This window comes from Frankliniella occidentalis, unplaced genomic scaffold (assembly GCF_000697945.3).
Source record: "Frankliniella occidentalis isolate FOCC.00 unplaced genomic scaffold, Focc_3.1 Scaffold34, whole genome shotgun sequence".
Classification (NCBI taxonomy): Eukaryota; Metazoa; Arthropoda; class Insecta; order Thysanoptera; family Thripidae; genus Frankliniella; species Frankliniella occidentalis.
Window position 1 is genome coordinate 1,889,411 of NW_026267164.1, and position 12,247 is coordinate 1,901,657.

Genomic DNA, 12,247 nt, shown 5'->3' on the forward strand with positions numbered 1-12,247 from the left:
GACCGTCTCGCCGCTAACGAGTGCCCCCCCCCCCTTTTCTCTGCTCACGCATTACCACCCGCCCCGCGTCTCCACGACCCGTCCAATAGTTTGGGAACCAGTAGTGCGATGCGGCCGTAGAGCCGTCCTTGGAAACTGCACAAGATGACCCTTGCCTCTCATCCTCTCGGACTGAGAAAGGGGGGTAAGCGGTGGACAACGCAGTGTCACTGTCAAAAGAAAGACGCGTCCAATACTGAATGAGATTGTAAGACACAACCACTCTAAAAAACTGATCTTCCCAGTGATCTCCTTTCCAAGAAAGTGGAAAAATTAGATTACGAACCTTTGTTAAAAATATATGAAATGCATGCAATTGTAATCCTTTGTGAAGTAAGATGTCTGTTGTCAAATAACTTTCTCTATGCATTCAAGCAATGGAACTTATCAAAAACTCTGTTCAAAATTTCGTGAATAATTAAGTGACGAGGCTCAGAGAAAAGTTTACTTAAACAGCAATTCGTTATAAATTCTAAACTTTAATGATAAAAAATTGATGACCATATCACTCACCTTATTTATCAATGATAAATTGGGCGTATTAATTTTTCCCCTGGTCCTTCTAATTTCTACGCCACTTTTTGTAAGCCATTTACCTGTAGTATTGTATTCTAAAATATACATATATATTCTTGTTTGTCCATGACTGACATGACGATCAGAGGGCCTCTTATCTGATTACTTGTTATACCTACAAAAACAGTAGGCCTATGCATGACTTTAACAATTTTCCCTTCTTGTACTTTGACAGTCGGTGTTGATATTTTGTTGCTTTCCATCTGGTTCCCTGCTTTTTTTTGTCAAAGTGACATCGACAAAAAAAGCGTTTCTTCGACTTCTACGTACGGTTTTGTTAATTATTGTGTAATTATCATTATACTAGTTTTTATTGTTTATTTTTTTAAAACGTTTGACTTTCCTCTCTGAAAAGTGTCCAAACTTCATTATAAAATCGACTTCTAATGGAAATAAACTAAATTTTTCATCGTATAACATTCAGAAAAACAACCACAATATTGTTATGTCCTTCCTTTGTGTTAACAGTGTATTGGTGAAAAATTTGTAACCATGATTTACCGGGTGTCCCGGCTCTTACATGCCAGTATGGTGTGTTGCATTAGCACAAGCACCGCCCGCAGACGCTGTCGGGAGCGCGCAGGATTTCGCGCATCCCCGCGGACCCGCGATCCTCCCCGTCGGACCGCGGGGGATGCGCGAAATCCTGCAGCGGGGGTGCTCGCGGTTCCGCGCGGGATGCGCAAAACCCTGCGCGTTCCCGACAACGCCTGCGAGCCAGAGCGTGCAACCCACCATACTGGCATGTAAGAGCCGGGACACCCGGTAGCATGTGTCCCAATTATTGACGAGGTAAATACACATTGGAATTTTTGTGCATCCGTCATTTTCCTTGTTTCTTGCTATTTCTATATGTGGATTTTCCACGGGTTATTTTAATCAGCCTATTTCAAGGATCGGTTTCGTGAGGGACCAACTAAGTAATTGCCTTGGGAATTACGCCAGCTCCGTCTCGTTATGTAATACGAACTATACTTACTTCTATGTTACCGCGTTGAACTTGCCGGGAATCGGCAATCCTTGCCCTCATACGGTATCCTGACGTTGATTCGCTACGCTACGGCGCTGTCAAGGCAGATATGTAAATTTGTATGGCACGACGGTTGTTGCGTTCGTCTTCTACATATTATTTGAAGGAAGACAACTTTGGATTGTTCATTATAAACTTGATCAGCACCATACCTAATTTGAAAGGAATTGCGCTCTCTGATATTGTAAGTGTCGATTGTAACGATTGTAAAACGAATTGTTACATTTTCAGACTTTGAAAAAACGAATTTTTGGTGCATGCACCTCATACAGGAAAAATGTTGGATTAGAGTTAAAAAGCGTTGACGCGTTTTTGGCCGAGATTTGCAATTACTGTGCAGTTGAAGATGTAAGGACAATGTTCTAATGTTAACCAAGGTCATGTGCAACAGAAACTACTGCTCGTTTCGATCGACGTTTGTGGACTTAATGTTGCATGTATGATCTAGGAAGTAATGCATATTTCAGCAAAGTGATTTTAATTGTGATGTTTTGCCAAATTTTTACTGTAGTAGATAAGTGGGCACTCTGTTAAACTAAGTGTAAAACAAGTTGACTCAACCACAGGGTGGGTGATCCGCGCCGTCTTGTTTTCGGCTTATACTGTTCCGGATTCAGGTGGGTGGGCGGACTTGCCGACGTTGCTCGCCTTGGCGCTTCACGGCCCCGTGCGAATATGCAACCCATCCGCACGCATGAATCCGTATGAGCAGAAAAAACAGTGTGGATCGCCCAAATTGTATCTTTGAAACTATCTGTGAAATTTAAGTTTTAGACGTTGAACTTTAAGGTATTTTAGTGCTGCGTAGAGTTGAACTCAAGTTTTACTGTGTCGACATGATGTACTCTTAGTTTAGCAGAGTAACGAAGGTAAAATATAAATCGGGTTGGTCATGTTTCTTATGTATTTTTCGTGACATATTTAGGTGTGTCCTGTGAAAGGAGAATGAAGAGCAGCTCTCGTAGAGACAACTTATATACTTTGCGTCTACCCGTCTACCATTACTTTTTTCTCAAGATGTGTTTGCTTGAATATGTGATGATGCGTTCCTTTGTAAGAACCTCGAAACGGCAGTGTGAACGAAATATTTGAACCATTGAGTGTTGATGCCACTTTCGTTTGTGACTAAAACGTGGCTTAGAAATCGATGCCTTAGACTAAAAAGCACGCAGCTCATCCGCGCGTTTCGAAGGGCACGCAGTTCAGCCGCCCGTTTCGAAAGACACGCAGTTCAGCCGCGCGTTTCGAAAGACACGCAGTTCCTATCTCTATAGCGGTAAACTGCGTGTCTTTCGAAACGCGCGGCTGAACTGCGTGTCTTTCGAAACGGGCGGCTGAACTGCGTGCCCTTCGAAACGCGCGGATGAGCTGCGTGCCTTTTAGTCTAAGGTATCGAAATGTGTACCGTGAATACGTCATAACTTTGTTACCCGTGATGTGATGAAATTTTTCTGAACAATTTCTCTCCGAAGCTGTGGTCATACTCATTGGCAAGAAACAATATGTGTTTGTATAAAGTTAAAGAAGGCGGTCAACGAGACAACGACGCACAAGAATTTCGTTATATGTATCAGAAAGGTCTGTAGAGCAGGTACCGTCTTTTCTAGTTTCCTATCGTAGTACAAATATTTATATATGTATTGATATTTTGATGTTATATAGTTCCATTTATTTTATTACATATGTTTCGATTCATGATAAACATGTTTTGTTGAATGCTTGCCACGGAAAAATGTTCGGTGTTCTAATTCCTAATGCCGTTAAGATCTCTTATTTTAGGATTTTTGACGCATTTGTGGTATATCAAGTGGAAGCAGAATACTATTTTTTTTCTTCAAATTATATCGGTCTCGCTGTATTCTAGACAAAAAAAGATTACACTATTCTTTTTGTAATACGTAGCAGTTGATTTTTCATACTAACCCTTTGTCTATATCAAACGACTCATAACTCGACTCAGTATAAAATATTTTATTCATTGTAGCGCCAAGTTTTATAGAGCATACGCTCGAAATCTTAAGGGACCTTTTCAAAGGCCAATTATCCATTATTCGATGCATTTTTAAGTACATCTCTGACGCATCTAGTCAAAATGTTCGTAAAAATGCAGCTTCATTTGGACGAAAATAGTCCCTTTTAATAAAGAGTGTATTACACGAACTGTTTTAGAGTTTTATTACAACAGATCAAAAGGAAGAGACCAACCTCTCATACTTGCACGACGACCGCAAAATTTTCTATATAATACATTCAAAGCTGTTCTCAGAAAGCGACAAAGTGAGTTGTGATTAAACTTATTGGTAGAGCTCAGGTAAGGAAAACCGAGTTTGCCGTTTTTAATACCTCGGGTATTACTGTTGCAAGCGCATATTGTATCATTTTCTGAACGACTTATAATAAAACACATATATAAATGACTTATGGCGCACTGTTTTGTTTAAAATTATTTCATAGTTGCCTACTTGCTGGACGACACTTTACAGTGCAGCTTCCAACCGCTCTAAGAGAGGGTTTGTGGTCGCTGGCGTGGCGGTACTTCACCTCCACCGTCTCATCTCCATGCTAACGAGGTGGCGCAATAACGCACGGCTATTTATCGGAGTGGTTTAGAGGACCCGGATGCGTCGTTCAATAACGGCACGTTTAGTACCACCTTGCCGCTATACCTCCCAATCCCCCCACCCCGAACGCTCCAAGCGGCCCCCACCCCTTTCGTCGTTAGCGTTTGGCAGCGGGGGGAGCCCTCTCGAGTGGGCCTAAGAAGTGGGTGGGTCCGCTCCGCTTAGCTTAGCCAAAAGCGCGCCACCATGACGCTTTTTCTATAACAATGTCGAACAGGGGGTGTAGGGGGTGGAGCCTTATCGGTAATACGGTTTGTGGCGCACCCACGGAGCAGGGCTGCGTTTATCTGGGTACACTGAAAACTGCACATGTAGCACTGGTAGCTCGGTCCGACATGAATCCGACATAATTATAACCAATAAACCGACAAAATCCCGACCGACCACCGACATATTTCCGACGTCGGAAGGATGCCGGTGGGAATGTTAGATATTCCGACATCCCATGTCGAAAGTCGGTGGTCGGAAGTCGGAGTGAAATAATTGTCTTTTCTAAAATTTAAAAGCAACTCCTTTCGCCAGATTTTCCCTTTGGTCCCTTCCCTTGCTCTGTCCGACATCCGATCGACATCCGACATGTTATGTCCTAAATCCGACATTTCCCTGACTTCTTTTCGACAGCCGACACGGCGGCTCCGACATCCAACATCCGATGACCGGGAGATTAGGGATCGTCCGGCGTCCTACAATGCAGTGTCCGACATCCGACGTCAGTTCTCTGACATATATCCAACATGTATCTGACATATCGCACGGTCGACATCCGATATCCGAGATTCCCACGACATCAATCCGACGTCTGTTTTCTTTCAACACACGACGAGTCCGACATCCGACAAGCCCGGCATCCGACTCAATTCCGACACATTTTCACCATTAAACCGACCTCCGACACATTTCCGAGATTTTCCGAGATCCTACCGACAGAGGTTATGTCTCTACACTGTAATTTTGGGGTGTCTCAAATGTATACGCCAAAAGGCGTTTGCTACAGGATCCCGAGCGACATTTGGCGTATACTTTTGAGACGCCTTTTGGCGTTTAGATTCTAGACATCTTTGCCCGTACAGTCATTGACCCTAAATACGGACGATTTTTAGAGAAAAAGGCCTGTAAAATCTGTAGTTTTGACAAAATTGAAAATCGGTGGGGATTATAAAATCTTCGGACCGAGACACACCTACCAACACCTTGAACGGTTTTTTATCACCTAAGGTGTACCCGTGAGCCGCGCTAGAAGAGTGTCCGTATTTAGGAGCCTAAGCGCCCTAAATACGGACAGCCTTTAAAAATTTTGAAAAGTGAAAAATTGTTGGAGGGAATAGAAACTTCATGAAAAAATTTGACCTTACCCTGCCGGTAAAATTTTCTTATCTGGTATAGTTTAGCCGCCAGAATTGCTTAAAGATCGTTTTTAAAGTCGTTTAAAGTGCCCTAAATACGGACAGCAGTCACTTTTGCATGTAAAATCCTCTGTCCGTATTTAGGAGACTTTCGGAAATCGCTTCTCAAACTTGACACAAGTGACATACACAAAATTTTCTTGTGTCATCTTGTAGGTGAAGAGTCCTAGTTTCACATATGTCAACCTGAAAGTTGTGCGATCACCCGCCGTTGAGAGCCCCACATTCTTGCAAAGCAGTATTAAAATTGTCCGTTTTCGTGGCGCCCCAAAACGCAAGTTTGGCATTTTTTGGAGAGAACGGTATGCAAGATATCGGAAATATTTCTTCAAATCTAGATTCTAGAAGGTCTAACCTTTCCAGTGAACCCTCGGCATCTGTATTCCGGCTAGCCGTTTTCGATTTAGGGGCTTTACTAGTAGAAAACAGCAAAGTGTCCGTATTTTGGACGCTAGTCCGTATTTAGGGCACTTGACTGTACTACTCCCATGGCACAGCCCTAGCTTTGAGCAGCATGCAGGAGTAAGGATGTACAGGACGTGAGCGCCTTTCGGGGTGTATGTATCAAAGGGCCTCTGCTGTGCTGTGGGAATGGTATGGGCAAAAGTGTCTAGAATCTATACGCCAAAAGATGTCTCAAAAGTTTACGCCAAATGTTGCTCGGGATCCTGTAGCAAACGCCTTTTGGCGTATACATTTGAGACACCCCAAATTACAGTGTAGACGCATGGTTTTCTAAAGCCACGCAAGTTAACGTACTTCTCAATGTTTTTAACTTAAGCTCCGAACCCCATAAGCCCGCAGGATAGTCTTTTCAAAGCATAAGTAAGGTCCGTATTAAGGGGTAACGAGATTCTGTGCCTTATCTAGTATATTCAATGTACATTGTTTTTTGTACATTTGACCTAAACGAAATGTTTTTTTCATATCTTTTCAACGGTTGCGTTCTCTTAAAAACGCACTAAATCTGCCTAAGGCCGAATACAAAGCTTTTTAACTCAGAATTTTCATAGCATCTCTGCAAACGTATGAATGAGCACCTTTACTCTCCCAGAATGTTATGCATAATTTCGGTTGGTAAGGTGGCCGAGTACGGCAGAGGTGGCCTATCGAGGTCTAGGCGAAGTGTGCGGTAGGGTGGCGGTGCGAGAGGGGCGAGGCGAGCCGCCACAGTGGGTGCCACCACACGGCGTACAGGGCCAGCAAAAGACGAATGACCATAGCGGCTCACAATAGGCGGCGGGAGGGAGCGTAGCGTTTGGTAAAAGCACGTAACCGGTATCTGGATTCTAACATTCTAACATTAATGCAAGATGCTGCCGGGCCCCGGGGCGCCGCTGTGCGCCGCTCCTGCACTGCTGCGGCCCAGGCCTGCATTCCACACTCGCCGTCTGGAATTTGGAGCAAACCATAGCGGCAGCCTGCCGGGTCCATAGGAGCCCTGGGCTCGCCTTTGTGGCATCCCCTTGCCCTCACTTCTCTGCACGGAGCAAAGCACCGCACAGCCATTCCCACGATTGCGCAAATGACCAATTATTAATCGTGTGGAGGAGCAAAGGGGACGTACGTACGGGTGGAGAGGAAGCAGTGTAAGGGGGAGGGAGAGCAGGGTCTCGCAATAACTGTGACCGAGCAGCTTACGTCCCTCAGTAGGGAGAGTGATGGTGACGAAGATAGCCTAAGCTGAATAAATGTGTAACGTCGACAGCTCTGAATATGAGAGATAATATATTCACAGCAAGGCTGGTATAGCTACGTTATTTACCATTACTACCGCACTGCCGGCCGGAACTGCCCGGACGTCTCCTAGCCACTTCTAGCACCACCACGGCGGTCCACGCTTATAGAGACTGGTAGCAAACAGATTTTTTTTTTGTTAGACCTTCAAGACGACTTGGATTGAACAAAAACTAACGTATGAAGTCAGCAACCGCACATGAAAAAAGAAGGTGCGAAGTCAGACCAACCATAGTAGCGCCAAGGCGTTAATGCGCGTTAAAATGCATGTTACCGCCTTGGCGGTACTATGGTAAGACGGGGTGGCAGGTTTGCTGGTAAAACTTTTACTTCACGTCCTTTACCCCAGATGTGTGAAAATGTAGTGGCTTTGAGTACCTAAATATTTCCTCAGTGCATTTCTAGGGCCGAGCTCTGCGTATCACGAAGGATTTGTTTGTTGGCTGAGCGATTAGCGAAGCCTATTACTCCAGTAATGATCAAAAAGTTTCGCGTCTGTCTGTCTGTGTGGTCTGTTTGTCTGTCATAACGATAACTCGAGAACGGTTTGAGATAGGTACGTGAAATTTTTATTGTAACTTTGTATCATAAGAAGCAAGAACTGTATTGAATTTGAGCCCTAGGGCTCTCGCTCAAAAATTGCTGAGAACAGGCTACCTTTTAAGTATTTGGAAAATATTGCTAATTTTTAAATATGTTTTTATGGTTTCCTAAGGTAGAACGCTTGGCGCCATAATTTCGTATGTTTGGCTCTATCTCCAACCGTTTAGCCGCTAGAGGGAGTTTTCCACCCGGAAATGACCCCAAAACATTTTTATGTTTTTTTAGATATTTGATGGCGTACTGTGGGATATATCAACATAAAACCCCCAGGAACAAAATTTTGTGACTGTGGGGGCCAAAGGCCTATTTACGACTGTGCCGTTGGCCCTACTCGGGTGTAAGCTCCGCAGGCCCATGTATGCCAGGCGCGTCGCAGCGTAACAGTAAGTTCTAAAGAGCAGTTCGTTGTAAAAAAAAAATTACAGTGCGGTTTTCCTTTAATTTTTATTAGTGAGTATAAATACCATCTTTATGAGGAGAAAGCGGATAACGCTACCACAGTATTACAAACAAGTACAATGGCGACGCCCATTTGTCATCCGGTGCTGGTGGTGGAAGTCCAGCAACGCGGTGACGTTATTGTGCTGCATGTCGCCGCGACACGCTGCCACTCGCGAGAGGCCCGGCCCTGCCTGGCTTGCCCGGCGGTAGAGAATCTTACATGGCGGAGCGACTGCTAGCTGCTGGTCGGGTCGAAATTAGTATGCCGCAGCCGTGTCCTCGCAAGATTACACACGGAGGAGAATATTCTAAAGTCGCGCCAAGCGCAGCGGAGCAGGGGTAGGGCAGGAGTAGGGGCAAAGGCAGGGGCCGGGGGAGGAGCAGGGGCAGTGGTAGGAGCAGCGCGGAGGGAGCAGGGACAAGGGCGTGTAGGGAGAGGAGCAGGGGAGCAGCGGGCGATCACCACCTCCTCCCAACCCATCCTCTCAATCCGCTCCTGAAGCAGTGGCAGGAGCAGCGACAGGGCCAGGAGCACAAGCAAGGGCCTTGCGCGGAGCAGCGTCGAGTTGGAAAAGGGATGGGATGATGCCGGGCAGAGCTCTGCTGGCGGGACTAGGGTAAGCCGGCGTGTAGACAGCTCCACCTGACGTGATACACCCTCCGCACACATTTGTATCTCGCTCTTTCACCTGCCTGGAAACTCTGTCTAGCTCGCACACCTCAGTCTTGTCTCTCTCGCTCTCCCTCCCCCCATGTGGCCCCCCTCTTCTCCATCCTTAAATTTCATCTTCTCCTGCGTCTCGTTCCTTTCCCTCCATTCCCCAACAAGAAACAATCCTCTCCCATTTTTCCTCTTTACTTTTCTCTCTGCACTGCAAAAAATTATGACAGGAAAACTACAGATCGTCCTGCTAATTATTTTCCAGGAACTTCTGTTATTCGAATAACAGCATCGATGTAGTTTTAATAGTTAAAATTTGGTACAGGGAGCAATGTACAGGACCACTGTAAGGCAAAAGCGCCGACAAAACTGTCTACAGTGGAGCCGTATTCGTACACTGTACCGTGTAAATCCTGGGCTTTCCGGTGCTACAGCAACACTGTACTACGCGCTCTGTACCCTAGGTGCAGTGACTCAGAGCGGCATCTACAGTAACGCTGTAGATCGTTCTGTATCAGACTCTAATTTTTTGCAGTGTGCTTATGTTTTACCTCTTCCCACTGGTTAACTCTTTTGAATAAAACAGTCTTTTAACGCAACAAAATTAGTAGCTGAAAGTGAAAACATGAAATAAGACGTTGGCTCTCGTAATGTAAAAAGATCCTGTGGGTGTATCAAACTCTTAACCTAAAGCTCGGATTAAAAGTCATGGGCATGGCGTCTTTCGCATCTCCCCAACCGTTCCTGTTCCCTCTCCCTTTATTGTCTTTGTAGCGGACCATTTCCCCGGCTGCTTCCGTGTTTCTTTCTCTGCCCGCGGCGGCGTGAGGCAGGCAGGCATGCCGGGGCCGGGCCTGCCCCTGTCACGCCGAGTTGATCTGTCCTCCAGGTACCATCCCTCCACCACGGCGGCACAGGAATGAAAAAGCTCGTGTGTCTGCCTGCCTGCCTGCTGGAGAAGCCTCATGCATGTTGGAATAGATGAATTCTCTGCCACAGTCACGGTCCGGGCCAGAGCCCGGGCCGCCTTGGAAGTGCACTACATCATGCCCGGACTGGAGGCTCTCAGAGCACGTTTGGATAACCTCATCGCCTCTGGTGGTCTTCGCAAGTACAGCGCTACGATGGCAGTGGCAATGAATGGCCATGGAGAGAAAGAAAATGTGTTTACTGCTTAAATCAGTTTTACGCAAAAAGCGCGCAAGTTATAACAGAAACACTGGGACACAGCGTCCGAATGCGTACAATGTCCACATACTGATATATAAAGTGTGCAACTGACACACAATTTAAAGTGTTTAACACCGTGTGGCATACTTTTATGTGTGCAACACGAGTTTTGAATAGTTGGAAGTGTTCAACAGGTGTGTTGCACACTTTTAAATGTTCAACCTGACCGTCGAGCACTATAGCTCAACGCTCAAGTTAAACACTAAAAAGTGTGCAACGCACCTGTTGAACACTTCCAACTATTCAAAACTCGTGTTGCACACACAGAAGTATGCCACACGGTGTTAAACACTTTAAAGTGTGTGTCAGTTGCACACTTTATATATCAGTGATACAGGATTTTTGGACTCATGGGGAAGGGTGTGAGACTTGGTTGTTTATTATTCCCCCAAAAATTGTTTGTTCTATTGTTAAACTGTATGTATACATTTGCAAACACATTTTTTTTTAACTTGGCTACATAGTTTTTCACGTTTATTGGGTTACTCTTAACATTCGCTTCAGCAGGATACTTTCGCACTTTCACCACTGATCTAATTAATTACCTTCACTGTAATTCAAATAATGTGGCGCCTGACACTAAATGTAATGTGAATTGTGTCACATTCTTATAACCTGACATGTCCTTGCATCTGCATCGCTCTACCCTCACGGGCTCAGTGCATGATAGGCCGACATGTCACATTCACCCCAAAAAATGGAAACTTGTAGCAACTTTTCTATTGTAGCCCAGGATAATTAAACGAAATATCGTTGTAACAATGTATAGTTACATCACCGATGAAAATGGTTCGGCTTGCAGTTCCCGTTGTTGGTTGGCACCGCCATGTGCGTGTTGCCGCACCCATATTTTCATGGTACTCCCTGGTCTACCTTGTGATGGTTGCTAGAACTTTTAGTTTTTCTGAATGCTATAGAGAATGTGACATGATATTCTAAGGAAACTGTGAAAAATAGTGGGAAGGTTTACAGGAAAATTTTCCTTGACGCAAGTTGTGAAATTACAATTTATAATCGTAAAAGTACATGCAGTTTATATCGACTTACAATGCATTGGCAAGTCAAAAATGTGCTATCGTAAAATCGTAAAAAAATCGTAAAATTCAAGTTTACAAAAAAAAATGTTAAATTACAACGATATTTTTCACAGTGAATGACACGCAATTCACAATGCATTTAATGTGACGTCACAGTATTTGAATAACATTGTTGCCCGAAGGTGTGAACTTAAATTTACCTTGTGGGTGTTTTTTTCACCGCTAAAATGGCACGTGCTTACCGCACCCGGGCCGTTGCCGTTACCTGCCCGCACTGCCCGCCTCCGCGGCGCAGCGCGCCACAGAACGGCCCGTCCAGGTAGGAGCAGCGCCGAGCAGCAAGCTGGCAGCCTTTATTAGATCCCGGGCTTTGTTTATTGTCCCTGCAGCGAGAGGAGCGTTACCTCAGCAAACAAGCAGTGGAGCGTATACGCGCGAGGGGACGGGAGGGCGCGGAGGGCGAGGAACCGGACCATGCCGTCCGTTGTGTGCGGTAGGGAAGGTGGGGGCATTACGACGATCTCACGAGGGGTAAGTGGAAATCTGACGCCTTGTCTCAGCCTGTGCGGGTCAGCCCACTCCAGGAGGATCCTTCTGTGTCCGGCGCACACTGTGTGTCTGAGAGGGTCATGAGAGTGAGCCGCTCGCACCTGTCAAAGCGGAAGGTGGAACTCCTCCGGGGAGGGGCGGAGGAGGGTCGGGGGAGGGGTGACCGGGAGCACTTAAATGTAACGACGCCTTGCTTGCTTTACCCGCATGCAGGCTGCACCCCAGAGGACGGGGCGTTTACAACGTGCCCTGCCTGTGGACCGAGAGAAGGGAGGCGGTGGGGCCGAGGGGAGGTGGGGCGAGATACAGCTGAGCCCCCT